Below are 17,540 nucleotides of genomic sequence, written 5' to 3'. Positions count from 1 at the left end.
ACAGCCTACAAGAGAACCAAGGTGTATTCATCTGCGGATCAAGAGTCTACTGCACTGTCTTCTGTACTTGAAGTCTCCCTAGATATCGTTGACCAGGCGGTCTACTACCGACGGCTCTCCTACCCCCCCTACCGGCTTACAACCGGGAGGACCCCTTCCAGAATATCCCGCTATATCATTAAGTGTACCATAGATCTAATTCCCTAAGAGCCAGGTTGTATACTTGCTTCCTGCGTAACCAGAGATTGGACATTCAGTGTTGATTTGCCTACGAGTACTCATTTGCCTTACAAGTGCATTCAAATCATAAATGTAATAGTAAATATCATATGTACCTTTTGCTATATTAAATATTTGATTATTACCTTTGTCTGGAACCGATTTCATTGTGGGAAAGTGTTCATCATATTTAGATATCGTGTACTGTATGGCCAGTAGTTAAAGTACATAAAGCGGTAGTGGTTTAATGATACCATACTTATCAATACAGTCAGGGAATTGTACCCCTCAGTTACAATTAGTCCTTCGAGCCGGATGGTAATTAGCGTAATATTAATATAGTGGTATTAATATTGAAATGGCCTATGATGAACACTCCACGAAACGGTCCTCCTAAAGTAGAACGCCCGCAGCGTAGACGGCAGCCACCTCAGTACTTAGAGGATTACGCTGCCAGTATACTACCTAGCCTTCTACAAACGGTAAACGCGGTAAAAGTAGAAAGTAAAATTATGTCCGACCCTATCAACCAGGATACCCCGACCACAGAGGCCCTAGTGGGTTCTAATGTAACTGACCAAGCTCACGGTGGGGACCAGGAGGGAACTGACACGACTTTACCCCCCGCCAAGACCGAAGAAGTAGTCCCCGAAGAGCTCCGGGAGGAAGACAACCCTCCAGAAATGGAACTCTGCACGGAACAAGATGAGGAGAGCGCCGAGGAGATAGAGCTCCAGGACTCCCCGCAGGGAAACGCATCCCCAACGAGTACTGCCAGGAGCGGATCACCTCAACCAGCGTCTTCCCCCAGCGAGGCGGACAGGATGCTGGCACAGGCGTTCCTCGCCAGCCTAGCAGCCTCTACGGAGCGCGATCGACTCCAAGCACAGACGCTTAGCGAGCGCGAACAACTCCAAGCACAGATGCTTAGCGAGCGCGACAGACTACAAGCGCAGCAACGGAGCGACGAAGAGCGCATACGTCTGGAGATGAGACGCCTTCAGACGGAAGAGAATATGGCAAGAGACCGGGCCGACACCCAGCGTGCCGCTGCCGGTGCCCAAAGAGAAGCAGATCTCACCAAGCGCGAAGCCGAGCGCGACAGACTACAAGCGCAGCTAATGGAGCAGCTGATCGCCAGGGCAACACCCCCTCCCTCCACAAGGGGTTCCAGGGCCTCGTCAAGACACGGGTCAAGGGCACCCTCCCCTAACCGATTAAGCGACCCTGAGCCCGACCACCAGAGAGAGCCTATACCCCCCTCCGAACTCCTTCCCCGACTGGTCCCAGTGAGACCCAGCTACAAGGAAGGAACGGCGTACACCGCGGAGAGGCTAAATAGACGACTACAGGATCTAGATGACCTGACAGAGGAAGAAGAGGGAGAAGAGGAGAGTCAAGCCCGACAGCAGCACATTACTCCACAGGACCAGGAGGTCCAGTACAGCCCAGGCTATACCCCCGCGGCTCTGCGCTACAGACCCCCGACTCTATTCACGGGTGAGCATGACGCACGACCAGTCCCGAGGAATAGTACCTGGACCAGCGGGCCATGGTACCCTGCCGGTACCAGCCCACCGAGAGGCGTAAGAGGAGACTCGCCCAGGAGGCCTCTCTTCCAACGCTCACCGATGTGCCAGCCATCCACGGCGTCATACATTGGCACACCGACGTTTCCAGACTTCACCCATGAGAACCGAGCACAGTACACGGAGCTACGGATGTGCTTAGAGACAATGATGGTGGATGTAGCTGATGAACGCCACAAGTATGCTATCCTATTGAAGCACCTGAAAGTGCCCAGAGCGCACAACATAGCGCTGGCCTATGCCACCTCTACTACCCCATACACAGCGGCTCTAGCAGCACTAGACCAAAGATATGGACATATATGGGATTACGTAATACAAGAGATAAGGCATATTGACCGCCTACCCCCAGCAACAGACAATCGCTCACTAGACGACCTGTCTATCAAAGTACAATCCCTGGTAGGGATGCTGGGGGCGCAACGAGAAAAGGGTATGCACGAACTATACGCAAACTCGAACGTCGAGAGGATTTTAGAGAAGCTGCCGCCCGCCCGACAGGAGCGCTTCAGGCGGCAAAGAGACCACCGTGATCCTAACGGTCCCGAGCCATCCCTCCTAGACCTAGCCGACTTCCTGGCGAGAGAAGTCAGCAGCCTACGGTTGGATACGTTCGTGCGGAGCACACCAAGCTCCAGAGAGGGACCTAGGAGAGCAAACGATGGCCGAAGATCGGTGACTGTCATGCACCAATCAGAATCAGTACCGAGCAGCAAGAACCACAGTACCCCCTCGATGAAAGAGAAGTGGAAGATGGTGTGCCCGTACTGCGAAAAGGAACACTGGTTGTCACAATGTGACCTGTTCAAGAAGATGACCGCTGAAGAAGTGAGTCAATGGATAAAGTCCAACAGGCGCTGTTACCGATGTGCGCGCAGTCACATGGCAGCCGAGTGCCGCCTCAAGAAGAGGTGTAGTCGGTGTGACGGAGCCCACCTAGATGTCCTACACGACAGTAACAGAAGAAAGCCTGCACCATCCAGCAGCACAAAGGCAAGTGTTATGTACATTGACCCCGCTAGCAGCAGCGGCGCCCAGGTGCTCTTAAAGGTGGTCCGCGTAACACTGAGTTACCAAGATAAGGTCATGGACACTTACGCCGTCCTTGATGACGGGTCAGAGAAGACCCTTCTCCTCGCGTCCGCTGCGGCCCAGCTGGGGCTGCGGGGGAGCGAGAACCAGATGACGATTCGGACAATAAGAAGAGATCTAAAGACGATAAAGGGCGAGAATGTCTCCTTCACTATCGCAGCAAGCGGGCAGCCAGAGAGACGGTATAGGATTACTAATGCTTTCACCAGCCAAGAAATAGGACTATCGCAGTACACCTACCCCATCGCCAAGCTGATGGATAAATATGTGCACCTGCGTCAACTCCCTATCCCGCTCATAGACGGTGCCACCCCGACCCTGCTGATAGGCTCCGACCATGCAGACCTCATAGTCCCGATAGACCGGGTCCATACAGGACCCAGAGGTTGTCCTGCAGCAGTCGAGACCCGCCTAGGATGGACATTACAAGGCCCCCTCGCCAAGTCTCTTAACCGAACAGCAGCCACTAGCTGCCTCCACTCCAGAGCGACAGAAGAAGACACCACACTCCTGCAGCATGTCGAGAGGCTATGGACACTAGAGACAATGCCCTTTAAGAACGAAAAGAAAGACATTCGTTCTAAGGAAGATATTTACGCTATAGCCCTCCTCGAGCAAGGGACAAAGAGAGTCACAGTCAACGGAGTGATGAGATACGCAACTCCACTCCTGAGGCGAGAGGGAATGCCCACCTTTCACGCCACAAAAGAAGCGACGGAGCGGTATCTATTGAACACAGAGCGGCGCCTAGCCAGAGACCCCGCTCAAGAGACTGTGTACCGCGCTGAGATTAACAAGCGAATCACAGCGGGACACATAAAGAAAATTGACTGGCGACGTCGTGCGCTGCTCCGCGCCTCTCTGATCAAAGACGGCTTTGATCTCCGGCAGCGGGCCAGCAGCGACCCCCCAGTATTGCGCAGCCTCTCCCCCGAGGACAAGGCAGCGAGCAGCGACACCTGGATGGCGACCATCCCAGGAGAAGCCCAAGAAATGACACTAGGACTAGTCTGGCGCTTCAAAACAGACTCGCTCCATTATAGACACAAACCCCTGACCAAGGAGCAGGGACGGTCGACGGCAATACCGACCACCAGACGGAGTGTATACAGAACACTCGCCAGACAATATGACCCGTTGGGATGTATTCTACCTTACACCACCAGGGCAAAGATGATTGTAAGAGCGCTATGGGACAAGGACCAGGGCTGGGACGATCCCATACCCGAACACCTTGCATCCACATGGAGAGAGTGGGAGACGGAACTCCGCTCACTCCCAGGTGCTAATATACGCCGCAGCTACTTCCCACCCACAGTGAGGCCAGAGACATGCAAGATGGACCTGCACGTATTCAGCGACGCCTCCGAAGTAGCCTACGGTTCGGTGGCCTACTTGCGTGCCCGAGAGGAGGGAGGAGAAATACATACTGCTTTCATCCTGGCTCGCTCAAGAATAGCCCCACGAAAGCAACAATCTATCCCGCGTCTAGAGCTCTGCGCAGCCCTAGCAGGAGCGCAGCTCGCCACGTTAATCCAACGTGAACTCACCATCCCGGTGCAAAGAACAATCTTGTGGTCAGACTCCACGACAGTACTCACATGGATCCGGTCTGATTCGTGCAGATACAAGGTCTTCGTGGGAGTCAGAGTCACCGAGATTCAAGAGTTAACAGAAGTAGCGAGCTGGAGGTATGTGGACACCAAACACAACCCAGCTGAAGTCATCACCCGGGGAATGTCCCTGGATGACCTCACCCGTCACAACCTCTACAGTGACGGACCAGAGTTTCTCAAGCTCCCCGAAGAAGAGTGGCCTACACCCACCCCACGGGAGGCGAGTAAAGAGGAGGCCGAAAACAAGAAACCTATGTTCTGTGGATTGAACACACTCGTCTCCACAGACCCCGACATAGACGATTGCCTCACCCTACAGAGTGCGCAGCTAAAGACATTTCTGTGGCACCACCCAGAGGTTCAGCCCACAACTGACATTTCAGCAGCTGACTACGAAGAAGCAGAACTTCTTCTACTACAACGAGCCCAGAGAGACTCGTTCCCCGATGAGCTAGCCTGTCTACAGGGAGCAAAGCCCGTCCCATCAGACAGCAGACTGCTCCACCTAGCCCCCGAGAGCGACGCCCATAGTCTCATCAGAGTGGGTGGTCGTCTGCGGAGAGCCCCAGACTTACCGGATGACGTCAAGTACCCGATAGTCTTGAACAGCCGACACAAGGTCACAGAGCTGATCATAAAGAAATACGACGAGGATGTGCACCACGCAGGGGCAGAGAGAGTCTTCGCGGAGATCAGACGTCGTTATTGGATACTGCAAGGGAGAGAAGCAGTGCGGCGCTTCCAGCGAACCTGTCTAGACTGTCGTAAGTGGCGAGCCCAGCCCAGTATACCCCGGATGGCTGACCTACCTCCCTGTCGCCTCCGACTCGGCGACAAGCCTTTTCACTCCACCGGTATGGACTGTTTCGGCCCGCTGTATATAAAGAAAGGAAGAAGAACCGAGAAGCGGTGGGGTATTGTATTCAAATGCATGACCACCAGAGCGATACATATCGAACTCCTTCCAACCATGAGCACAGACTCATTCCTTATGGCCTTCCGAAGATTCACATCACGGAAAGGAAAACCGTCTACATTATTGTCTGATCACGGGACAAACTTCAAAGGCGGAGAAAGAGAGCTGAGAGAGAGCTTCCAAGCTATGGGCCCAGAACTTAAGACCCACCTCGCTCCATCCCAGATTGACTTCCAGTTTAATCCCCCGAACGCACCTCACTTCGGTGGAACTTGGGAACGAGAAGTACGTTCTATAAAGACAGCCCTGTACGCCGTGCTTGGGGCCCAGACCGTGGCGGAAGAAGTCCTAATGACAGTCCTCACGGAGATCGAGGGAGTATTGAACTCAAAGCCCCTCGGTTACGTCTCAAGTGATGTAGCAGATGTCGACCCAGTCACCCCCAACACACTCTTGATGGGGCGGCTGGACCCCGCGCTACCCCAGACAATGTACAGGCCTGAAGAAGCGAACGGCCGAAGAATGTGGAGGTACAGTCAAGTACTGGCTGACAAGTTTTGGAACAGCTTCCTACTCCACTACCTACCGTCTCTACAGACCCGCCAGAAATGGGTGAAAGAGAGAGACAATTTGACAGAAGGAACAGTCGTCATGATTATCGACCAGTCACTACCCCGAGCTATGTGGCCGGCTGGCCGCGTAAGCAAAGTGATCACCGGTGCCGATGGAAAGGTCCGAGCAGCTGAAGTGCTCGTCCAAGGGCGGACCTACACCCGACCCGTGGCGAGGCTAATAGAACTGCCAAGGCTCCCTGATACTATCGATGACGACCATGACCCCATGACTTTGTGAACTGACTGACCCTCACAGCGGACATTGAGTAGTGGACAGTGCGGTTAATCTGTCTCTGTTTAGCTAATTAGGTGGGACTAATTAGGGGGCGGCTGTTACGAAGGATCAGATTAAACCGAATATATATATTTATTTATTGATATATATTGAATAGTATTTGTATATCGTTTGATATCCCTTGTATATTCCTTGTACATATACACGGAATATCCCTTTAGCCTACTATAGCCCATAATAGTTCATTCTCTTATTGGACAAAAGGACCAGGCGCCAGGGGACCAGCCCCTGGCGTCAAGTTCAAAGGTACCGACGAGACATGTCCGTACTAGCCCCGGCCCCGCTCAGGGATACGGCTACCGAAATGAGAGTGGCACTATTTGTTCACCGTGCATATAAATATGGCGCAAGTAAATGTAGAAATCCCTTAGTCCTTTACCCTTCTATCCAACTTAGTAACAGAACGTGAAGCCTCACCCACGATACCACGTGCGGTGTAGTATGGCCTGTTTGGCCTTAGAATAGCATTGAGACCTCGTGCGAATTAATAGCTGAATTGTCAGAGTTTGGCACTGTACCGTCGAGTGCGACGTATTTCTATTAAGTAATAATAGTCTATCGAGTATGGTGCATCGTGCGGTTAGAGTTCTAAAGTGACCAGCATCTCCAACGCTTCCTCGTGTTATCTAGAGTCTTATCCAGGCTGGGCCGACCACATGGCGCTTTCATCCGAGGAGATCTAGACGAGGACCGAGGGACATGTACACTGGATTACCTACCCGACGACTGCTGAGCCCTATGCGGCTGGAATATATTTGCTTTGGTACTGTGATTTGTGGAGCGGATAATCGCCGACGCCTGTGAGTGTTGGATTTACCCCCGAGAGGAGTCAAGTTGAGTCGGCGCTCAGAGAGACTGAGGTCGCCTAGCTTCTTCTTCACTGTGGAGCTACAGCCTACAAGAGAACCAAGGTGTATTCATCTGCGGATCAAGAGTCTACTGCACTGTCTTCTGTACTTGAAGTCTCCCTAGATATCGTTGACCAGACGGTCTACTACCGACGGCTCTCCTACCCCCCCTACCGGCTTACAACCGGGAGGACCCCTTCCAGAATATCCCGCTATATCATTAAGTGTACCATAGATCTAATTCCCTAAGAGCCAGGTTGTATACTTGCTTCCTGCGTAACCAGAGATTGGACATTCAGTGTTGATTTGCCTACGAGTACTCATTTGCCTTACAAGTGCATTCAAATCATAAATGTAATAGTAAATATCATATGTACCTTTTGCTATATTAAATATTTGATTATTACCTTTGTCTGGAACCGATTTCATTGTGGGAAAGTGTTCATCATATTTAGATATCGTGTACTGTATGGCCAGTAGTTAAAGTACATAAAGCGGTAGTGGTTTAATGATACCATACTTATCAATACAGTCAGGGAATTGTACCCCTCAGTTACACTAATAGTAATAGTGGCTCTCAGGCTAACAAAAAAAGTGTGGTCAAAGAGTCAGCAGGTAGAGCAGGATGTGGAAGGAGTGTGTTGGTCCTGGTCCAACTCCAGCATGGACGATAATGAGACAAGTGATAAAGAAGAGACTGTCACTGTTTCACAAGTATCTGAATCACAGCAGAGGAAAATATATGCAGACCAACAGATCAAAAAGTTCCTACAAACAACAAAAAACACGAAGAAAGTAAAACTTGGGGATTATTTTGCAGATGAGGAGATGTTTGTCAATTCTGTAAGAATCCAAATGAGAATGAGGAACAATGGGGGGTACACTTCCCAAGAAGTTTTTAGACTCCGAAAATCTTTATCAAAACTCTTAAAAATACAATGAAGGAGAACCAAAGTAGGATAGGATGGTTTCTGTGTGTTGTTCTTTGGTGTACACTCCTTCCTTCAGAAAAGGTTGTTGTTTTGGATAGATTGTTTGTAGTTAAAGCCAAATAATTATGAGCTTTTATACAGTATATTGTTTTTGTAAATGTTTATGTTCCAAATGTAGGACCTACCAGAGTTCAGTTTTTAAGTGAACTGGGAGTGGTTTTAAGTCAGTGTGACCCTGAGGACTTTTTATTTTTGGGGCGATATTTTAACTGTACAGAGGATGATCGTGTGGATGCACCTCTGTTTTTAACTGTACAGAGAATGATCGTGTGGATGCACCTCTGTTTTTAACTGATTGTAAATGTGCACTTGTGTGTGAATTCTTTATTTAGATGGAACAGACTGGAGTTGGAAACTATGTTCTGGCTTCTGGAGGAGCCTCTGATGTATGGAGCCCGGCTGGACATTCAGGACGGTAGTAGACCTGGGCTTGTCCAGCGTTTGCGCTCAGTTGGGACAGTGGAACTGAAACATGTAGTGCAGGGGTCTCAACCTCGCGGCCCGCGGGCCAATTGCGGCCCGCTGGATGATATTTTGCGGCCCCCTACTTGACATCCAAGTTTAGTGTTAGTGCGGCCCGCGCGCAACTGTTTGCCGCGTCGTTGTGCGAGTTGGATGTTTTATTTATTGTATCACTTGTAGGCTACCATAGCGCAGGCTCATGGCAGCAACGTTACGTTAGTGACTTGGTTGAAACGTGATTCCGGAGGCGTGAATATTTTCGGCAACCAACTTGTGTTTAGCGTTTCTCTGATTGGCCACTACGCCCATGTGACCGCGGCAGCGCGAGAGAGCTGCAGCGCGGAAATAGACTGTCTATTGCCTCGCGCTGTAGCGCGGAAATAAGCTGTCTATTGCCATTCTCTAAGACAAACTCTAACCTTAACCAGCTCCTTAACAGCGCCTAAACTTAACCCTTCTAACCATAACCAACTCCGAAACAATGCCTAACCTTAACCAACTCCGAAACAATGCTTAAAGTTAACATGCCTAAACTTAACGGCGAAAGAAAGCACGTTAAAAAAAAAATAAAAAAATTGAAGGGAATCGAACTTGCCAGCAACGGACCGTAGGATCCACAGCAATGTAGCGCTGCCAGTTGAGCTAGTTCTGGATAGTAAAAAAGGGCAGATTACTGCTACATAATGCTGCCGCGACGGAGCTCCGCTGCTGCCGCGTCGCCGCGGGGGCGTGGCTAGACGCAAGTTGGGCGTGGCTAGACACAAGTTGGTTGCCTTTAATATTTAGGCATTCCGGAGTGATACCAAGTGGAAGGAAAATATATCCAGTGCGTATGGCAGGCATCCTCGAAATTCTCCGCTCATCTCCTCTGCAAGCACTGCTCCACTGTCTGTGTCTGTCCACGGCTCTGTGTCTGACTGTCTGTCTACTCTGGCCCGTCAGCGTTTCTCCCCCCCACCCACAGTCTGCGAATCAGAGCAGAGTAGGGCGGGTCTTCACGGAATGCGTGTTGTCTTTCAGCGGGTCCCAGTCAGAGCGAGTTGACAGCGCATCTACTGTAGTACTCTAATCTGCAGGTACTGTAGCTAGTAACCTCGTTCCCAGTTTTATCCCCGTGAGATAAATGTAGCTAGTAGCCTAGTTTCGCCAGCAGGCAGTTAGTAGAAAAATGTGGCATGTTCAAAGAAAGTAAAAGAAAAGTCGACAGTGAAAATCGCTGCAATTCAAAGGTGCATGGACTGAAAAATATGCGTGCATCCTCCCAGCACCAAGAAACGGTAGCTCTTGTGAAGAGTGGCAATTTGAAACGCCACTATGAAACAAAACACAGTTATTTTGATGCAGCCTTTCCTCAGAATTCAGTGCTAAGAACCACAAAAATAAATGGAATGAAATCATATCAAGCTGCAAGCAGAATTATTGTTAAATCTATGTATGGGTGTTGTTGGCTAAACACAAGAAGCCATTCTCTGATGCATAAATAATAAAATAATGTATGACTGAAGTGATGGATACCATGTCTGAAGGCAAACAAAAGCAAATCCTCCTCAGATAGCACAGCAACCAGAATAACTGAAATACTGGCTGATGATTTGATTAAACAACTTTGTGATAGAATAAAAAAAAAATGCACAGTGCATTTCCATAGCTGTGGATGAGTCCACTGACACCACTGAGAATGCTCAGTTGCTGGTGTTTGTGAGGTTTTAGTGAGTTTGTGAGAAGATTGGATCAGTTGTACTTTTTTTTTGAATACTTTAACCCCTTTTTTTGTGGAATATTTGATGCGGCCCAGCCTCACCCAGACTCTACCTCCAGCGGCCCCCAGGTAAATTGAGTTTGAGACCCCTGATGTAGTGGATGTAGCCGGGCCAGGACTTCACCACACAGAGGAAGTGGCTTACTGGGGCTGAGGACAGCCCGTCACAACAGAGACATTTTGAATGCTTGGACTGAAGCGCTGAACATCGGGGAACAAGACATGTTGCAGGACTATTTCAGTGGAACGGAGGGTCCTGATGAGGGGGATCCATTCCCTGAGCTGGGTCTTGAAATGGACCAAACTGGACTGACGGGACCCATGTTGGGTTGCTCATATGTTGCTCCTGCTGAGATATATATGTTGAATGGAAAAATTATGTATACATATTGTGTCAAAGAACAGATACTGTGTGGAGAAGCCAAAATGGCCGTGTATAAGAGGAAGAAATGGAAAGTGGCAAGCTAGCTAAATCATACATACATCGGTTTTCATATAAATCAATCTTCACTAAGACTTTAAAGCGGTGGTGCGGTTCATATAAGCCATTCTCCCTTTCTGTGTGTGTGTGCACGTGCCTGTCCCAACCAATGTTCCCCCTAAGGTGCGCCCGTGCGCGCGCGCACATGGCAAAACGCTCCCGCGCACATCGAAAATCGGTCAATTTTTTTTTTTTTTTTTTTTTTTTTTTTCAACAAACATGACCATGTTCACGTCTTAAACTCATACTGAGGCTTTAGTTTTGGTTTTTAATTGCATATCATCATTCATTTATTTATTGTCACACAGAGCAGAAGAATTTTGCCAAAACAAACCAATAGTATCCAGCATCAGAACGGCAGACCAGCCACACTCTCAGACCCAAACGCATTTCCTTTGATTTAATTATACATCAAATGATTTATGTCAAGGATTGCAATGCCTCGCTTGAATGAAGTTAACTTTTCACCTGGATAACGTCAACATTTAGATTTTTTAGATACTCAAAATTACATGATCGGGATCGGATCGGGAGCAAAAAAATTTGATCGGGACATCCCTAACCATACCTAACCCTGTTGCGTGTGATGTTACCAAGAGAAGCCCCGCTTTCAGTGCTTTGTGGGCAGCGCTACTGCACGCTCACACAGACACACACAACAGATGAGGAAGTGGACAGATCCGACCAGCATTGCTGGCTCCTCACAATGCAAACGCGAAAATGTACATTACAGATGAACTGCAGAGAAAACTTCCAATTTATCATCCCGGTCGAGACTAATTGGAAGCGGAGAGCAACGCGTGCAAAGCTTGACCATATGTTTATGTGTCTAATAAAGGTGCTGGCGATCTCAAAGCTCACATGGACACAGCAAAACATTACAAACAAAGCAGTGCGAGGCGAGAGTTTGATGGCAAAGTTGACCGAATTGATTGAAGAATGCAGCTATACAGAGAGAGAAAGAAAATCATTTAAAACTATTTTGATGCTTCAAAATTATGTTTTGGTTTGATAAGATGCTTATGATACAATCATTCTAAGGATTATGTGTGTAATAAATTAGTTTAGTACACTAATTGCAACAAATCTGAAACTGCATAGTGCACTTTTAAATTAGTATCTTTGTGAGGTTACTGTTTTATAATTTACATTACATTGAAAAGATAAAGATATATTTTTTAAAGCTGGATTTTCTAATACAGAAGAGGTATTATTTAGAACATTACATCATATTTTTCTTGTTAATTATTTTGTCCAGTAAGACTTGAAAATATATATTATTTTGTCATAGGTTGATTTAGTTATTTTCTTGCGATTTGTCAGATAGATTACTTTAGGCATAATACAGCATGTTGAGTAACTTTGGTTATAGAGAGATATTATTTTGTTATATAAAAGAATATAAACAATAATTTTATATCCATACAGAGGAGGTATACTTTAAATATATTATAATGATAAGGCATCTTTGATTAAACTTTGATTAAGTATCTTGAGGCTGAAGGCAGAGTGTCCTCTTTAAAAAAAATCACAATATGGTCACCCTTGAAGTCGCATTATAATTCACTTAATAAAATAATGACGAGTCAGCCTCCTAAAAAGACAAAAGTTAGTGACACGACTCACACCGCCGCCGCCAACCCAGCCAAAGTAAGGACTATGCTCTGTATCATCAATCAATGGTCAAATAAATATTTGATTAAGGAATATAATATGCCTTTTTGTATTATTTCTCTGTGTATCAGCAGATTTTTTACAAACCGCCGCTTATCAACTAACCGGTTAATCGGCAGGTGACGTATGTTGCTCAGTAGTTGCTGATGTCTGCTCAGGAGGGTTGAGTGTTTGCTCAGACCGAAAAAAAAATTAGAGGGAACATTGGTCCCAACTCTGGTCTTTGGAAAGTTTGATAATATTTACTGAGGATGGCCAGATAATGTTGATATTTAAACTTAAAAGATAATTATACAGAGAGAAGCTTCAGCAAGTATAAAACGCTGCTGACCGACAAAAGAGAATCCATCACTGAGGAAAACACAAAGGCCTAACCATCATGTATCACAATGGTGATGTCAGCCAGAGATGGGGAGAAGCATGAACCTTTCAATTGTATCTCTTTGAAATAAATTACATTTTACAGTTTTTATTTCTTTTAAACAAATTATTATTTTGTATAATTTAACTATTTAATTATTATTTAGTTATTGCACTGCACTGGCAGTTGAACTGCATTGAACTGTTATTAAAGTTAGTTAAAAACCTAATTTAGTATTTTTTTTGGTTAAATCCAAAGGAAAAAAATGTAAAATCAGAGAAATCCGAAAACAGGAAAATTAAAAACAGGAAAATTCATATCCGAAAACAGGAAAAGATAAAACGGATTTCATAGGGCCCTAGTTAAGGTGAGTTAAAGGTCCCCTATCTTATAAATGGCCTTTTCCAGTGGTTTGCATTGTTTTCTAGCAATGTGGGGTTGTACCAACAACACTGACTAGGTGTGAAATTCTCATTCAGGCGCATTCCTCCAGTTCAGCTGTCCAATCCAATCCAATCCAACTTTATTTATAAAGCGCTTTAACAGCCACAGGGGCACAAAGTGCTGTACAGAGGGAGCATATTAAAAACTATAAGCAGCACTAAAATTAGATTTAAAAAAAAAAATAAAATAAAGATCCTCCCCCACTAAACCAAGCCATTCTGAATTTAGCAGATCTGTGACGTGTAATAATTCTGATCTGTAAATAAGTTAAGTTTATGTGTTGTAAATAAATATTGTTAATTTTACCTAATTTATGTGCAATCGTTTAATTTCAGCTCAGTGTAGAGAAATGCACCGATACTAACAGCCGCCTTACTGCGCACGTCTATGACGACACTGTCGACACCACGTATCCGTGACATGCACGCCCCATGACAACACTAGTAAAAGTCAGTCAGCTTACCAAAAAAAAAGTAAAACCAGATTTTCAAACATAAACATAAAGACAGATAACACACTCATCACAGACAAGCTGGATGTGGCCAATTACTTAAACATTTTCTTCACAAACATAGCCACAACACTGGTAAATACACTACCCTCCCATTCAGGGCATTTTGGGGTAGAACACATCATAGCCTATTACAATAACCTAGGGGTCCGCAAAGACGATTTCAAACTAGAAATGGTAACAACAGCGGAGGTACACAAAAAACTGAGCGCCCTCCAACCTAACAAGGCCACTGGCCATGACAATATCCCCTCCAAATTCCTCAGAGACTCAGCAGCCGCCATCACCCCAGTCATCACACACATAATAAACCTCTCCATAAAACAGGGACACGTACCCAAAGACTTCAAAATTGCTAGAGTAACTCCCTGTTGAAGTCAGAGGTTCTATGTAGGATTGTTATTAACTGTCTAACTGTATATATAACTGTTTCCACTAGAGGGCGCTCTAGGTGGAGCTACTCAAGACACCACCAGGTGGCGAGTATAAATAGATATGTCTCCTCCTACTCTACCTCTCTCCCCCACCTACCTCTCACGGAGAGGACTCATGTGTTACTGCTCTTACCATGTGAATAAACAAACCAAGCCAGTTAAAGGCTAAAGATGGAAACCATGCCTCTTGACCACATTATTGTCGCCCTATAGCCGGATTCTGTCAACAGGTTATGGGCCCAGATAACGCCGGGGCGAAATAATAAGGGTAGCAAGTTTAGCTAAAGTATAGGCTAGGTTAGCACCGGGAGTACCGCGTGGCTAGACGCTAGGCCAACAGGAGCAAAAGCTATGCCCACCATCAAAGAGCAACATGAAATCCAACACGATGATCCTGCGCGTCAAGAGGAAGCGGGGCACCGACCCCACCGATGGGCTGCTGGAGCACAAGCGGACCCGCCCGGAGAGCAGCGTGCAAAGCCCCGAGGAGGCGGCACTGGGGGAGACGGAGCCTGCTGAGCACAACGGAGGCGAGGGGGAGAACCCCGTCAGCGCGCAGAGCCCAGAGGAGGCGGCACCGGGGGAGACGGAGCCTGCTGAGCCCAACGGAGGCGAGGGGGAGAACCCCGTCTTAGAACTTGTGGCGACCAAAGGAAGGAGCAAATGGCCCTCATTTAATGGGAAGGCAGAGGACTACGAGCTCTGGGAAGAGCGCATGCTATGCTGCATGCACGGTGCAGGACTGAAGGAGACGATCCTGGCAGCCCCCACTGGAGACCTGACTGCGGAAGAGCAAGCCCTGGATGACCAGCGTAACGCAGACGCGTACTGTGAGTTAGCGCCACTGCTCGACGACACCAGCTTGGGGCTGATATTCCGCGACACTAAAGACAAAGGCCGAGAAAGCTTGGAGGTGTTGAGACAGCATTACATCGGGCGAGGAAGACCCCGAGTCGTGGCCCTCCACATAGCACTAATGACCCTGAAGAAGGGGCACACCGAGACTGTGACCGAATACGTCAACAGAGCGGAGCAAATCACGACGCCATTGAGGAGTGCCGGAGAAGCACCAAGCGATGGGTTAATGATGGTGATGATGATGAGAGGACTACCGGAGCTGTACAAACCGTTCACACTCCTGGTAACAACGGACATGACGCTGGGACAGTTCAAGGCTAAGTTAAGAAACTTCGAGGCCTCAGAAGATACCCACCCAGCCGCCGCGGAGGCGGGAGAGAGGGTGCTAAAGACCCGAGCGACGCCAAGGGAGAGGACCAAGACCACGACGGAACTGGCGTGTTGGCGATGCGGAGAGAAAGGCCATCGGAGAGGTAACTGCACAAGGACTGTCTGGTGTGGCTTCTGCAGATCCACGCGGCACGCAGACAGAGCGTGCATGAAGAAACGCGACCAGGGCGCGCAACGCGCACATGGACAAGATGGCGGCGATGGTCGGCGTGAGATGCCTGGAGAGTAGCGGGACGAGAGGGCTTCATCCCCAGGGCGCAGACAGCGTACGTCACCAGGCCAACGCAGCTGCAACAGGCCCAGAGGAAGGGACTGATCGTGGACACAGGTGCGTCGTCCCACGTCATCAACGACAGGAGTTGGTTCAAGAACTTTGACAAAACTTTCCGCCCGGAGAGACACAGCAGACGGAAAGCGCACCTACGGGTTGGCGAAAGAGAGAGGAGACGCACAGGTATGCCTCACGGACAGCGGGGGCGCCGGCGTACAGTGACGTTAAAGAACGCTCTCTATGTACCATCGTTCCCACAAGGACTATTCTCTGTAATAGCTGCTACTGCGAACGGTGCCAGAGTGTTCTTCATTGAAGGTAAACATTTTCTTGTAGAGCGCAACGATTTGACATAGAGGTGTATCAGAGAATGTATTACCTGAAAACAGAGTGTAATGGTGACAAGGATATGTGTAAAGTAACTGTCAGCCACGATATTCAGACATGGCATGAGATTATGGGTCATTGTGCTGTCCTGGCAGACATAGCCCCTTATGGTAACGTAAGATGTTTGAGGTCTGACAATGGAACCGAATTCACAAACAGAGAGTTCCAATCACTGTTGAGGAGGAACAGGATAAGACACGAGACGTCATGTCCATATTCCCCACACCAGAACGGAGTGGCAGAGAGGGAATGGCGCACTCTTTTCGAGATGGCTAGGTGTAAGCAAGTAGATAGTAACTTACCTAAGAGCCTATGGCACTATGCGGTGCAAGAAGCCGCTTACACCAGAAACAGGTGCTTTACTAAGCACACAGGCACCACGCCGTATACAGCACTGACAGGAAAGAAGTGTAATCTAGCCAGAATGCACCGATTTGGATCAGTGTGTTATGCGTACCTGCAGGACAGAGGAAAGCTTGAGTCCAGATGTGAAAAAGGACTCTTTGTAGGGCATGACAAGGGAAGCCCTGCTTTCCTGGTTTATTATCCCGGTAAAGGGAGAGTGCAGAAACACAGGCTAGTCAAGTTTGTCACAAAGACAACATGTGAGGGCGAGACACAGACAGAGGAGCCAGAGCTGGAATCCAGAGTAAGGTGTGTAGAAACAGAGACACATCAGCCCAGTGTACTTAGCACGGTCGTGCAGGCAGACAATCAGACACCCCCAGAGGGCGATGACAAGGAGCACCCGAGGGTGACATCAAGTGCCCCAAGCAGTGGGAGGTATCCCTCAAGGGAACACAGACCCCCAAAGTATCTGATAGACTATGCCCGGAAAGGGAGTGACGAGGAGGACAGTACACCCACCACCGTTGATTACTGCTACAGGGTAGTTAGTGGGGTACCTCAGACCTTTAAAGAGGCCATAGTGCCCCCTGAATCAAGTAAATGGGAGAGAGCAATGGATGAGGAGATGAGGTCCCTAGAGGACAACCACACCTTCACTCTAACCAAGTTACCAGAGGTCAGACAGACAGTGGGAGGAAAATGGGTGTATTCAATCAAGGAGGGTATTGAAGGCCACGACAAGTACAAAGCGAGGTTTGTAGCTAAGGGTTACAGTCAGAGGGAGGGGATAGACTATGGTGAAACATTCTCCCCCACAGCCAATCAATCTGACCAGTATAAGGGTAGTGGTGCAGAAAGCAGCTGAGGACAATAAAATGTTACATCAGATGGATGTGAAAACAGCCTATCTGCACGCACCCATAGATAGGGAGATATACATGGAACAACCTGAGTTTTACGAAAATAAAGGAGAGAAGCT

The 17,540-nt window shown here is 48.0% G+C and overlaps 1 protein-coding gene across 1 annotated transcript in view; it reads right to left on the bottom strand.

Annotated features, from left to right (window-relative positions):
• LOC311231639 (microtubule-associated serine/threonine-protein kinase 1-like) overlaps positions 1 to 17,540 on the bottom strand; it is a gene marked incomplete at both ends in the record, with an annotated part of 227,323 nt that overhangs the window by 36,274 nt on the left and 173,509 nt on the right. The gene's annotated exons all lie outside the window — the stretch shown is intronic.

This window comes from Notolepis coatsorum, assembly GCF_963971535.1.
Source record: "Notolepis coatsorum genome assembly, chromosome: 7".
Classification (NCBI taxonomy): Eukaryota; Metazoa; Chordata; class Actinopteri; order Aulopiformes; family Paralepididae; genus Notolepis; species Notolepis coatsorum.
The sequence above is the reverse complement of the archived record's forward strand: the minus strand, read 5'-3'. Positions and strand labels throughout refer to the sequence as shown.